At 62.1% G+C, this 13,978-nt stretch overlaps 1 protein-coding gene across 3 annotated transcripts in view; it reads right to left on the minus strand.

The window, feature by feature from the left end:
• LOC125448022 (protein phosphatase 1 regulatory subunit 3C-B-like) overlaps positions 1-8,400 on the minus strand; it is a 16,023-nt gene extending 7,623 nt beyond the window's left edge. Inside the window, exon 1 of one of the 3 annotated variants that reach the window (XM_059641070.1) lies at positions 8,288-8,400. The gene's annotated coding sequence lies outside the window, so the exon portion shown is untranslated. Of the gene's footprint in view, positions 1-143; positions 187-8,287 lie in introns of those variants that run through there. The other 2 variants (XM_059641069.1, XM_048522945.2) reach the window with 2 other exon arrangements.
• Positions 8,401-13,978: the final 5,578 nt, after the last annotated feature.

Raw genomic sequence — 13,978 nt, forward strand, 5'->3', positions numbered from 1 at the left:
ACTGGTTTAGAGCAAGAACATAAGCAAAAAGGTGGCTATTCAGGCCTAGTCCACCATTCGGTACAATTTCAGATGATGTACTCCAGGCCTCAGGCCCCCGACTCTCTGACAATTTCGAATATCTTTCACACCGCCCCCCTCACCTTTAAACACAGGGTTTGCCTGCAGGCCACTCTCTTCTGAGGAGACCAGAATGGCCAAAAGCTGACCGTCTGGAGAGAAGGGATAATGGGAGCTGCAGATGCTGGAGAATCCAAGATAACAAAGTGTGAAGCTGGATGAACACAGCAGGCCAAGCAGCATCTCAGGAGCACAAGGGCTGACGTTTGGGCCTAGACCCTTCATCAGAGCGTCTGAAGAGAAAGCAGCTTTGCAGTCCCACAGAGAGTGTGGCTGTGTGAATCTGCAAGTGACCAAATAGGATTTGGGATGAGACAACAAAGCGTGGAGCTGGATGAACACAGCAGGCAGCACCTCAGGAGCACAAAAGCTGACCTTTCAGGCCTAGACCCTTCATCAGAAAGTGTTAAAAGGTTATTGTAACTTGTAGAATCATACAATCCCCACAGTGCAGAAGCAGACCATTTGGCATACTATCCTTTTGAACAGCATTGCAAACCAGGCCCAGACAGACAGAGACACACACACACACAACTCTGCAATTCCCATGGCTTAACCCATCAAGCCTGCATATCCCTGAACACTCGGGGCAATTTATAGCATGGCCAATTCACCCTGCCCTGCACATCTTTGGACTGTGAGCAGAAAATGGAGCAAACCCACAGACACGGGGAGAACGTGCAAACTGCACACACAGACAGTCGCCCAAGGGTGGAATCGAATCTGAGCCTCTGGCGCCGTGACGCAGTGGTTCTAACCACTGTGCCGTCCTCGTTCTCTAATAAAGTCGAGACTGTCATATTGGTTCTGCCTAGCGTTTGTCTTGATTTGGCTGCTTCAACACTGCGGGATGCCTGGGAAAATTCTTACATAACATTCTGGTTGGACGCGTCTGTAACTTGTTTTAAGGAGGGGAATTAGACACTGTCCCTGACCGGTATTCACTCAGAGACAAATCAGGGAACTAGTAAACATTTGTAGCGATAACCTGAAGAAGCCGAGGTTTCCCTTCTCTCTCTCTCACAGCATTGCAGTCAGACAGCCCCATGACAGAGGCTTTCCCATTCACACCTCCTTCGTGGCTCAGAGCCACTGACCACACCCTTCACCAGCAAAGAGGCGGCTTTTGGCACTTGCCTTTCGTGCTGCCCCAGCCCCATCGCGGAGCTCACCACCCCCCCACCGCCACAGCCACAGCCCCAACCCCAAATCAGCATCGAACAACCTCCTCTCCATTAACTGGCACAAAGCAACCCCATCGCAGATCTCACCCAACCTTGCCCGTCACAGACCCCCTCCCCCACATTCACCATTGGGGATGGGGGTTGGAGTTTGTTGGAAGTTGGGGGGGGGGGTAGAATTGTGATTTAGTGTTATGAATGGGGATTGGGCGGGGGGGGGGGCGAGAGGAAAGAGAGAGCAAGAGAATGGAGGGGGTGAGCAGTGTGGAGAAGAAGAGAAATGGAGGGGGTGGGTGGGAGAAGACAAATAGTGGGGGGAGTGGGGGGGGAGAAGAGAAATGGTGGGGGGGGAGAAGAGAAATGGTGGGGGGGGGTGGGGGGGGAGAAGAGAAATGGTGGGGGGAGTGGGGGGGGGGGAGAAGCGAAATGGTGGGGGGGGGGGGAGAAGCGAAATGGTGGGGGGGGGGGGAGAAGCAAAATGGTGGGGGGGGGGAGAAGCAAAATGGTGGGGGGGGGGGAGAAGCAAAATGGTGGGGGGGGGGAGAAGCAAAATGGTGGGGGGGGGGGAGAAGCAAAATGGTGGGGGGGGGGAGAAGCAAAATGGTGGGGGGGGGGGAGAAGAGAGATATGGTGGTGGGGTGGGTGGGAGAAGAGAAATGGTGGGGGGGGGGGAAGAGAAATGGTGGGGGGGGGGGAAGAGAAATGGTGGGGGGGGGAGGAGGAGAAATGGTGGGGGGGGGAGGAGGAGAAATGGTGGGGGGGGGAGGAGGAGAAATGGTGGGGGGGGGAGGAGGAGAAATGGTGGGGGGGGGGAGGAGGAGAAATGGTGGGGGGGGGAGGAGGAGAAATGGTGGGGGGGGGGAGGAGGAGAAATGGTGGGGGGGGGAGGAGGAGAAATGGTGGGGGGGGGAGGAGGAGAAATGGTGGGGGGGGGAGGAGGAGAAATGGTGGGGGGGGGGAGGAGGAGAAATGGTGGGGGGGGGGAGGAGGAGAAATGGTGGGGGGGGGGAGGAGGAGAAATGGTGGGGGGGGGAGGAGGAGCAATGGTGGGGAGGGGGAGAGAAGTGGGTGGGTGGGGGAGAGAAGTGGGTGGGTGGGGGAGAGAAGTGGGTGGGTGGGGGAGAGAAGTGGGTGGGTGGGGGAGAGAAGTGGGTGGGTGGGGGAGAGAAGTGGGTAGGGGGGGGTCAGGGAAATGGAGGGGGGGGTCAGGGAAATGGAGGGGGGGTCAGGGAAATGGAGGGGGGGTCAGGGAAATGGAGGGGGGGGGTCAGGGAAATGGAGGGGGGGGTCAGGGAAATGGAGGGGGGGGTCAGGGAAATGGAGGGGGGGCGCGGGCGGGCGGGTGGAGGGGGGCGCGGGCGGGCGGGTGGAGGGGGGCGCGGGCGGGCGGGTGGAGGGGGGCGCGGGCGGGCGGGTGGAGGGGGGCGCGGGCGGGCGGGTGGAGGGGGGCGCGGGCGGGCGGGTGGAGGGGGGCGCGGGCGGGCGGGTGGAGGGGGGCGCGGGCGGGCGGGTGGAGGGGGGGCGCGGGCGGGCGGGTGGAGGGGGGCGCGGGCGGGCGGGTGGAGGGGGGCGCGGGCGGGCGGGTGGAGGGGGGCGCGGGCGGGCGGGTGGAGGGGGGCGCGGGCGGGCGGGTGGAGGGGGGCGCGGGCGGGCGGGTGGAGGGGGGCGCGGGCGGGCGGGTGGAGGGGGGCGCGGGCGGGCGGGTGGAGGGGGGCGCGGGCGGGCGGGTGGAGGGGGGCGCGGGCGGGCGGGTGGAGGGGGGCGCGGGCGGGCGGGTGGAGGGGGGCGCGGGCGGGCGGGTGGAGGGGGGCGCGGGCGGGCGGGTGGAGGGGGGCGCGGGCGGGCGGGTGGAGGGGGGCGCGGGCGGGCGGGTGGAGGGGGGCGCGGGCGGGCGGGTGGAGGGGGGCGCGGGCGGGCGGGTGGAGGGGGGCGCGGGCGGGCGGGTGGAGGGGGGCGCGGGCGGGCGGGTGGAGGGGGGGCGCGGGCGGGCGGGTGGAGGGGGGCGCGGGCGGGCGGGTGGAGGGGGCGCGGGCGGGCGGGTGGAGGGGGGCGCGGGCGGGCGGGTGGAGGGGGGCGCGGGCGGGCGGGTGGGTGGAGGGGGGGGGAAGAGGAGAGAACGGAGGGGGTGGGGGGGAAGAGAGAACGGAGGGGGTGAGGGGGAAGGGAAGAGAACGGAGGGGGTGAGGGGGAAGGGAAGAGAACGGAGGGGGTGAGGGGGAAGGGAAGAGAACGGAGGGGGTGAGGGGGAAGGGAAGAGAGCGGAGGGGGTGAGGGGGAAGGGAAGAGAGCGGAGGGGGTGAGGGGGAAGGGAAGAGAACGGAGGGGGTGAGGGGGAAGGGAAGAGAACGGAGGGGGTGAGGGGGAAGGGAAGAGAACGGAGGGGGTGAGGGGGAAGGGAAGAGAACGGAGGGGGTGAGGGGGAAGGGAAGAGAACGGAGGGGGTGAGGGGGAAGGGAAGAGAACGGAGGGGGTGAGGGGGAAGGGAAGAGAACGGAGGGGGTGAGGGGGAAGGGAAGAGAACGGAGGGGGTGAGGGGGAAGGGAAGAGAACGGAGGGGGTGAGGGGGAAGGGAAGAGAACGGAGGGGGTGAGGGGGAAGGGAAGAGAACGGAGGGGGTGAGGGGGAAGGGAAGAGAACGGAGGGGGTGAGGGGGAAGGGAAGAGAACGGAGGGGGTGAGGGGGAAGGGAAGAGAACGGAGGGGGTGAGGGGGAAGGGAAGAGGAGAGAACGGAGGAGGTGAGGGGGAAGGGAAGAGGAGAGAACGGAGGAGGTGAGGGGGGGGGAAGAGGAGAGAACGGAGGGGGTGGGGGGGGAAGAGGAGAGAACGGAGGGGGTGGGGGGGGAAGAGGAGAGAACGGAGGAGGTGAGGGGGGGGAGGAGGTGAGGGGGGGAGGAGGTGAGGGGGGGAGGAGGTGAGGGGGGGGGAGGAGGTGAGGGGGGGGAGGAGGTGAGGGGGGGGAGGAGGTGAGGGGGGGGAGGAGGTGAGGGGGGGGAGGAGGTGAGGGGGGGGGGAGGAGGTGAGGGGGGGGGGAGGAGGTGAGGGGGGGGGGAGGAGGTGAGGGGGGGGGGAGGAGGTGAGGGGGGGGGGAGGAGGTGAGGGGGGGGGGAGGAGGTGAGGGGGGGGGAGGAGGTGAGGGGGGGGGAGGAGGTGAGGGGGGGGAGGGGGTGAGGGGGGGGAGGGGGTGAGGGGGTGAGGGGGGGGAGGGAGGGGGTGAGGGGGGGGGAGGGAGGGGGTGGGGGGGGGGAGGGAGGGGGTGAGGGGGGGGGAGGGAGGGGGTGAGGGGGGGGGAGGGAGGGGGTGAGGGGGGGGGAGGGAGGGGGTGAGGGGGGGGGAGGGAGGGGGTGAGGGGGGGGGAGGGAGGGGGTGAGGGGGGGGGAGGGAGGGGGTGAGGGGGGGGGAGGGAGGGGGTGAGGGGGGGGGAGGGAGGGGGTGAGGGGGGGGAGGGAGGGGGTGAGGGGGGGGAGGGAGGGGGTGAGGGGGGGGGAGGGAGGGGGTGAGGGGGGGGGAGGGAGGGGGTGAGGGGGGGGGAGGGAGGGGGTGAGGGGGGGGAGGGAGGGGGTGAGGGGGGGGAGGGGGGGGAGGGAGGGGGTGAGGGGGGGGAGGGAGGGGGTGAGGGGGGGGGAGGGAGGGGGTGAGGGGGGGGGGGAAGAGGAGAGAACGGAGGGGGTGAAGGGGGAGGGAAGAGGAGAGAACGGAGGGGGTGAAGGGGGAGGGAAGAGGAGAGAACGGAGGGAGTGAAGGGGGAGGGAAGAGGAGAGAACGGAGGAGGTGAGGGGGAAGAGGAGAGAATGGAGGGGGTGAGGGGGTGAAGGGGGAGGGAAGAGGAGAGAACGGAGGGGGTGAAGGGGGAGGGAAGAGGAGAGAACGGAGGGGGTGAAGGGGGAGGGAAGAGGAGAGAACGGAGGGGGTGAAGGGGGAGGGAAGAGGAGAGAACGGAGGGGGTGAAGGGGGAGGGAAGAGGAGAGAACGGAGGGGGTGAAGGGGGAGGGAAGAGGAGAGAACGGAGGGGGTGAGGGGGGGGAAGAGGAGAGAACGGAGGGAGTGAAGGGGGAGGGAAGAGGAGAGAACGGAGGAGGTGAGGGGGGAAGAGGAGAGAACGGAGGAGGTGAGGGGGGAAGAGGAGAGAACGGAGGAGGTGAGGGGGGAAGAGGAGAGAACGGAGGAGGTGAGGGGGGGGAAAGAGGAGAGAACGGAGGGAGTGAAGGGGGAGGGAAGAGGAGAGAACGGAGGGGGTGAGGGGGAGGGAAGAGGAGAGAACGGAGGGGGTGAGGGGGAGGGAAGAGGAGAGAACGGAGGGGGTGAGGGGGGAGGGGGGTGAGGGGGGGAGGGGGGGAGGGGGGGGAGGGGGGGAGGGGGGGGAGGGGGCGGAGGGGGGGGAGGGGGGGGAGGGGGGGGAGGGGGGGGAGGGGGGGGAGGGGGGGAGGGGGTGAGGGGGGGTGAGGGGGGTGAGGGGGGGGAGGGGGGGAGGGGGGGAGGGGGGGAGGGGGGGGGAGGGGGGGGAGGGGGGGAGGGGGGGGAGGGGGGGAGGGGGGGAGGGGGGGGGAGGGGGGGGAGGGGGGGAGGGGGGGAGGGGGGGAGGGGAGGGGGGGGACGGGGGGGACGGGGGGGAGGGGGGGGAGGGGGGGGAGGGGGGGGAGGGGGGGGGAGGGGGGGAGGGGGGGAGGGGGGGAGGGGGGAGGGGGGGAGGGGGGGAGGGGGGGAGGGGGGGAGGGGGGGAGGGGGGGAGGGGGGGGAGGGGGGGAGGGGGGGAGGGGGGGAGGGGGGGAGGGGGGGGAGGGGGGGAGGGGGGGAGGGGACGGGGGGGACGGGGGGGAGGGGGGGGAGGGGGGGGGGAGGGGGGGAGGGGGGGAGGGGGGAGGGGGGGAGGGGGGAGGGTGAGGGGGGGAGGGAGGGGGGGGAGGGAGGGGGTGAGGGGGGGGAGGGAGGGGGGGAGGGAGGGGGTGAGGGGGGGAGGGAGGGGGTGAGGGGGGGGGAGGGAGGGGGGGGGGAGGGAGGGGGTGAGGGGGGGGGAAGAGGAGAGAACGGAGGGGGTGAAGGGGGAGGGAAGAGGAGAGAACGGAGGGGGTGAAGGGGGAGGGAAGAGGAGAGAACGGAGGGAGTGAAGGGGGAGGGAAGAGGAGAGAACGGAGGAGGTGAGGGGGAAGAGGAGAGAACGGAGGGGGTGAGGGGGTGAAGGGGGAGGGAAGAGGAGAGAACGGAGGGGGTGAAGGGGGAGGGAAGAGGAGAGAACGGAGGGGGTGAAGGGGGAGGGAAGAGGAGAGAACGGAGGGGGTGAAGGGGGAGGGAAGAGGAGAGAACGGAGGGGGTGAGGGGGGGGGGAAGAGGAGAGAACGGAGGGAGTGAAGGGGGAGGGAAGAGGAGAGAACGGAGGTGGTGAGGGGGGAAGAGGAGAGAACGGAGGAGGTGAGGGGGGGGAAAGAGGAGAGAACGGAGGGAGTGAAGGGGGAGGGAAGAGGAGAGAACGGAGGGGGTGAGGGGGAGGGAAGAGGAGAGAACGGAGGGGGTGAGGGGGAGGGAAGAGGAGAGAACGGAGGGGGTGAGGGGGAGGGAAGAGGAGAGAACGGAGGGGGTGAGGGGGAGGGAAGAGGAGAGAACGGAGGGGGTGAGGGGGAGGGAAGAGGAGAGAACGGAGGGGGTGAGGGGGAGGGAAGAGGAGAGAACGGAGGAGGTGAGGGGGGAAGAGGAGAGAACGGAGGAGGTGAGGGGGGGGAAAGAGGAGAGAACGGAAGGAGTGAAGGGGGAGGGAAGAGGAGAGAACGGAGGGGGTGAGGGGGAGGGAAGAGGAGAGAACGGAGGGGGTGAGGGGGAGGGAAGAGGAGAGAACGGAGGGGGTGAGGGGGAGGGAAGAGGAGAGAACGGAGGGGGTGAGGGGGAGGGAAGAGGAGAGAACGGAGGGGGTGAGGGGGGAAGAGGAGAGAACGGAGGAGGTGAGGGGGGGGAAGAGGAGAGAACGGAGGGGGTGAGGGGGAGGAGGAGAGAACGGAGGGGGTGAGGGGGAGGGGAGAGAACGGAGGGGGTGAGGGGGAGGGGAGAGAACGGAGGGGGTGAGGGGGAGGGGAGAGAACGGAGGGGGTGAGGGGGAGGGGAGAGAACGGAGGGGGTGAGGGGGAGGGAAGAGAACGGAGGGGGTGAGGGGGAGGGAAGAGAACGGAGGGGGTGAGGGGGAGGGAAGGGAAGAGAACGGAGGGGGTGAGGGGGAGGGAAGAGAACGGAGGGGGTGAGGGGGAGGGAAGAGGAGAGAACGGAGGGAGTGAAGGGGGAGGGAAGAGGAGAGAACGGAGGGAGTGAAGGGGGAGGGAAGAGGAGAGAACGGAGGGAGTGAAGGGGGAGGGAAGAGGAGAGAACGGAGGGAGTGAAGGGGGAGGGAAGAGGAGAGAACGGAGGGGGTGAGGGGGAGGGAAGAGGAGAGAACGGAGGGGGTGAAGGGGGAAGGAAGAGGAGAGAACGGAGGGGGTGAAGGGGGAGGGAAGAGGAGAGAACGGAGGGAGTGAAGGGGGAGGGAAGAGGAGAGAACGGAGGGAGTGAAGGGGGAGGGAAGAGGAGAGAACGGAGGGAGTGAAGGGGGAGGGAAGAGGAGAGAACGGAGGTGGTGAGGGGGGAAGAGGAGAGAATGGAGGGGGTGAGGGGGAGGGAAGAGGAGAGAATGGAGGGGGTGAGGGGGAGGGAAGAGGAGAGAATGGAGGGGGTGAGGGGGAGGGAAGAGGAGAGAATGGAGGGGGTGAGCGGGAGGGAAGAGGAGAGAACGGAGGGGCTGGTTTTGGGCTGAGGGAGAATGAGTGAGAGGTGGGTCATGGGAGCGGTGGTGGATCCAATACAGACTGCGACATCAAACCCAAGCGGAGCGGTGCAGACCACAGCATTAACCAGGGAAATATAACCAGGGCACTGAGCAGACAGTGAAACATTGCTGCAGTCAATCCCCAGCCTTTGCGCCTAGCGCAGCCACAAGCTGCTCGGTAAAGCAGACACATCGCTCGGCTCAAACCTGGCTGGAATGGAGTACAGCTCCCAGCTCCCAGCTCCTCGCTCTCTCAGACACACAGCAGACGACTGGAGCTCCGGGGGCTCTCACACAGCTTGCAGCTGCAGCCAGCCCCTCCTCTGCAATGACCAGCTCCCCACCCCCGTCCCCGCCTTCTCTTCCCTCCCCCACCTCCGGACCGTGTCCGAGCCTCACTGCCTCCCTGCGGTGGAAAGCATGCTCTGACCCTCCCCGGCTGTCTCTCTTTCATCCCCTTCACAATCTGCCTGAATACTACAACTCTTCCATCAGACCGTAAAGGAGCAGAATTAGGCCATTCAGCCCGTCTATTCACCCCAGTTCACGGCTGATCTGATTATCCTCAACTCCCACTTTTCTCCATAACCTCTGATTCCCCTTCCTGATGAAAAATCTCAGCAGTGAATGAACTTAATGAGGCAGCCTCCCTCAGGTGAAGATTTATTGTCGCAAATACCTAGGGGGGTATGGTGAAAAGTATTCTGTTGCCACAGCTGGCGCCATTTTGAGGTACACAGAGGAATAAATAGTGTCTTCAAAAAGAGTGTCATCTTCATCAACCAAGCGTAGCTCCAGGAACTCAGCCAGGTCCCTGGCCTGTGCCTACCACAACATGAACCTCTGAGAAATTCCTTCTCCTCCCCACCTTCTTGGGTCACCCCACATTCTGAGATTAGACTCCTCCCGTCCTCCTTGAGGAGAAAATCTGAACAGGAGGTTTTCGAAATCACGGGGATAGACCAGGAGGAATTTGTTCCCGCTCGCGAGGTGATGTGGAAACGAAGCGAAGGCGATGGGACAGAGAAAGGGTTCAGGCAGTGGACAGTCTGGCTTCAGAAAATACTGCCTGGGAATATGCTGGTTCGTTCAGGGGGCATTCGTCGGTTATCCAGACAAAAATAATGGGAAAGGATTTGGAGAGAAGGCAGGAGGTAGTCACGAGGTAATCATGCTCATTTAACAAGCCAGTACAGACAGAGTGGGCCAAATGGCCCCCAGCTCCGCCACTGAGATTCCTCTGTAATTCTGGCCCTAGACTCCCCCAGTGAGGAAACGATATCTCATGGCGACGATCTTGTCTTGGGACCCATCACCAAGGTCATCGTAGTTCCTTGGTTCAACACGGCATGCATTTAGCATGACCTTTTGAGTCAGAAAAATTTTCACTTGAAACCGCTTCCCGAAAATGTATTGATGTGTTGCATAACAAGCCACATTAACCAACTTCTGTGACAATGGGTCTAAATTTTCAATTCTACTTCATTCCAGGGGCTCTCAACAGCATTTCAGTCTCATAATTCATCCCATTTTCTGAAAACCAAGTACTTAAAGTGAGATTGCAGTGTGATATAAATTGGGATTCAAGTTGGTAGCAGAATAGCAGGGCTGTGTGCTCATCCTCTGCTTCCCCTTTCTTCTTCTTTTATGTCCAATCATAGAATCCCTACGCTGTGGAAATGAGTCATTTGGCCCAACAAGTCCACAGCAACTGTCTGAAGAGCATCGCACCCAGGCCAACCTGAGTAAGCATGATTTGCTCGATGGGAAATCATTCCTGAGAAATTTATCAGAATTCTCTGAGGTAGTGGCAAGCATGATGTATAAAGAATCCGCACTGATTCCTGGAAGAGCATCCCACCCAGACTCACACACCTATCCTATCCCCACAGACTTGCATTTCCACCTCACCTGCATGTCCCTGGACACTATGGAGCAATTTAGTATAACCAATCCACACTAGCATGCACACCTTTGGACTGTGGGAGGAAGCCGGCACTGACACGGGGGAGAATTTGAACACTCTACACAGACTGTTGCCCGAGGCTGGAATTGAACCTGGGACCCTGGCGCTGAGAGACTGCAGTGCCAACCACAGAGCAGCTCAGTATCAGCGGCGAGAGCGGATCTCTTGTGCCGGTGCAGACGCGGATCTCCCGGTGATTAGAGGTAGCGTGTTATGCCCAGAGCAGAGATTCCATCGGGGCAGCATTGGAGCCAGGAATTGCAGTCCGAGTAGGCCCAGAGCAGGGCCCTCTGGTTGTGGGGTGAGGGTGTAGGTTCAGCAGTGTCAGTGAAACAGGCCCAGCAGCAAAGAGATAGCACCTACAGTACTAAAGTGTGAGGCTGGATGAACACAGCAGGCCAAGCAGCATCTCAGGAGCACAAAAGCTGACATTTCGGGTCGAGACCCTTCATCAGAGAGGGGGATGGGGAGAGGGAACTGGAATAAATAGGGAGAGAGGGGGAGGCGGACCGAAGATGGAGAGTAAAGAAGATAGGTGGGGAGGTAGGGAGGGGATAGGTCAGTCCAGGGAAGACGGACAGGTCAAGGAGGTGGGATGAGGTTAGTAGGTAGATGGGGGTGCGGCTTGGGGTGGGAGGAAGGGATGGGTGAGAGGAAGAACAGGTTAGGGAGGCAGGGACGAGCTGGGCTGGTTGTGTGATGCAGTGGGGGGAGGAGACGAACTGGGCTGGTTTAGGGATGCGGTGGGGGAAGGGGAGATTTTGAAACTGGTGAAGTCCACATTGATACCATTGGGCTGCAGGGTTCCCAAGCGGAATATGAGTTGCTGTTCCTGCAACCTTCGGGTGGCATCATTGTGGCACTGCAGGAGGCCCATGATGGACATGTCATCTAAAGAATGGGAGGGGGAGTGAAAATGGTTCGCGACTGGGAGGTGCAGTTGTTTGTTGCGAACCGAGTGGAGGTGTTCTGCAAAGCGGTCTCCAAGCCTCCGCTTGGTTTCCCCAATGTAGAGGAAGCCACACCAGGTACAATGGATACAATATACCACATTGGCAGATGTGCAGGTGTGAACCTCTGCTTAATAAGGGAAGTCATCTTGGGGCCTGGAATGGGGGTGAGGGACGAGGTGTGGGGGCAAGTGTAGCATTTCCTGCGGTTGCAGGGGAAGGTGCCGGGTGTGGTGAGGTTGGAGGGCAGTGTGGAGCGAACAAGGGAGTCACGGAGAGAGTGGTCTCTCCAGAAAGCAGACAAGGGTGGGGATGGAAAAGTGTCTTGGGTGGTGGGGTCGGATTGTAGATGGCGGAAGTGTCGGAGGATGATGCGTTGTATCCGGAGGTTGGTGGGGTGGTGTGTGAGAACGAGGGGGATCCTCTTTGGGCGGTTATGGTGGGGGCGGGGTGTGAGGGATGTGTTGCAGGAAAAGCGGGAGACGCGGTCAAGGGCGTTCTCGATCGCTGTGGGGGGAAAGTTGTGGTCCTTGAAGAACTTGGACATCTGGGATGTGCGGGAGTGGAATGCCTCATGCTGGGAGCAGATGCAGTGGAGATGGAGGAATTGGGAAAAGGGGATGGAATTTTTGCAGGAGGGTGGGTGGGAGGAGGTATATTCTAGATGGCTGTGGGAGTCGGTGGGCTTGAAATAGACATCAGTTTCTAGCTGGTTGCCTGAGATGGAGACTGAGAGGTCCAGGAAGGTGAGGGATGTGTTGGAGATGGCCCAGGTGAACTGAAGGTTGGGGTGGAAGGTGTTGGTGAAGTGGATGAACTGTTCGAGCTCCTCTGGGGAGCAAGAGGCGGCGCCGATACAGTCATCAATGTAGTGGAGGAAGAAGTGGGGTTTTGGGCCTGTGTAGGTGCGGAAGAGGGACTGTTCCACGTAACCTACAAAGAGGCAGGCATAGATGGGGCCCATGGCCACCCCATTTGTCTGTAGGAAGTGGGAGGAATCGAAAGAGAAGTTGTTGAGAGTGAGGACGAGTTCCGCTAGGCGGATGAGGGTGTCGGTGGAGGGGGACTGGTCGGGCCTGTGGGACAGGAAGAAGCGGAGGGCCTTGAGGGCACCTGCATGCGGAATACAGGTGTATAGGGACTGGATGTCCATGGGGAAAGTGAGGTGTTGGGGGCCGGGGAATTGGAAGTTGTGGAGGAGGTGGAGGGTGTGGGTGGTGTCACGGACGTAGGTGGGGAGTTCCTGGACCAAAGGGGAGAAAATGGAGTCCAGATAGGTGGAGATGAGTTCGGTGGGGCAGGAACAGGCTGAGACAATGGGTTGACCAGGGCAGGCAGGTTTGTGGATTTTGGGAAGGAGATAGAAACGGGCCGTGCGGGGTTGGGGAGCAATGAGGTTGGAGGCTGTGGGTGGGAGGTCCCCTGAGGTGATGAGGTCATTGGATGGTGTTGGAGATGATGGTTTGGTGCTCGGGGGTGGGGTCATGATCGAGGGGGCGGTAGGAGGAGATGTCGGAGAGTTGGCGTTTGGCCTCGGCGATGTAGAGGTCAGAGCGCCATACTAACACTGCACCACTCTTGTCTGCGGGTTTGATGGTGAGGTTGGGGTTGGAGTGGAGGTAGCGGAGGGCTGCCTGTTCTGCGGGGGAGAGGTTGGAGTGGGTGAGAGGGGTGGAGAGGTTGAGGCGGTTGATGTCTCGACGGCAGTTGGAGATGAAGAGGTCGAGGGAGGGTAGGAGGCCTGGGGGTGGTGTCCAGGAGGAGGACTTGTGTTGGAGGCGGGTGAAGGGGTCAGTGGAGGGAGGGTTAGATTCCCGGTTAAAGAAGGAAGCGTGGAGGCGAAGGTGGCGGAAAAACTGCTCACTGTCCAAATGTTGACTCTTACACAGGTCTGTCTGGCACAGGCTGCAGTGACCTGCAGTTACTGGAGGCTGGGTGCCAGTGTGGGCTGGGTTGGAAAGACTGTCATTCTGAGCTCTTTACTTCCATAATTCTTTCCCCTAAGAATTTGTTCTTAAGTACTCCTGCCGAGGTACCTTTACACCTAAGATAGCGCAGTAATGTGGCGACTTGTCAACTTTGCACTGCACTCGTCTTGAGTATGAAAAGCTAATTCAATTCAGTTCAATAGTTTACACTGAGATTGCAGTGGGATGGGACTAAACAGTCACAGAGAGACTGCCCCCTTGACCTGTCTGTCCTCCCTGGACTGACCTATCCCCTCCCTACCTCTCCATCAACACACACTCACCTTTACTGGCTCCATCCCCACCCCTTTGACCTGTCTGCGTCCTCTCCACCTATCTTCTCCTCTATCCATCTTCTATCTGCCTCCCCCTCTCTCCCTATTTATTTCAGAACCCTCTCCCCCTCCCCCATTTCTGAAGAAGGGTCTAGGCGCAAAACGTCAGCTTTTCTGCTCCTCTGATGCTGCTTGGCCTGTTGTGTTCATCCAGCTCTACACCTTGTTATCACAGACAGACTGCAGTCGGTTCAACGTTATGAGGGATCTGGACAGAATGGCCAGGGTGGAGCTGCTCCCACGGCTAGAAACACGAGAGGACACTGATTTGTGGAGGCTGGTGCCTGAAGCAGTGGCAACACGAGGAGAAATATTTACAGACAGTGAGAGCTTCAGATCTGGAACAGGCTGCCCCACTGGGTGGCGAGGTACAGTCAACTGTTCAAGAAAGAGCTGGCTCATTGTCAGTGATCAGAAGATAGGGACATACTGTTGCTTTGGAAAGACCAGCACGGACAGAGTGGGCCGAATGGACTCCTGTGCTAGAAACATTCTGTGACGTCACCAACTCTTCAACAGCAAAAGGGAAAGCTACCAGCTCAGTGCAAGGAGGGAGTACAGGAGGGTCTTACAAGGATACAATCAGCAGCCTCAGCAGGAGGTCGCGAGTCAAATAGCAGGGTGTCTCGCTTGAGGTAAGAATGTGAAGAGCACAATAAACAGGAACAGGAAGAGGCCAT

This window comes from Stegostoma tigrinum, chromosome 40 (genome assembly GCF_030684315.1).
Source record: "Stegostoma tigrinum isolate sSteTig4 chromosome 40, sSteTig4.hap1, whole genome shotgun sequence".
Classification (NCBI taxonomy): Eukaryota; Metazoa; Chordata; class Chondrichthyes; order Orectolobiformes; family Stegostomatidae; genus Stegostoma; species Stegostoma tigrinum.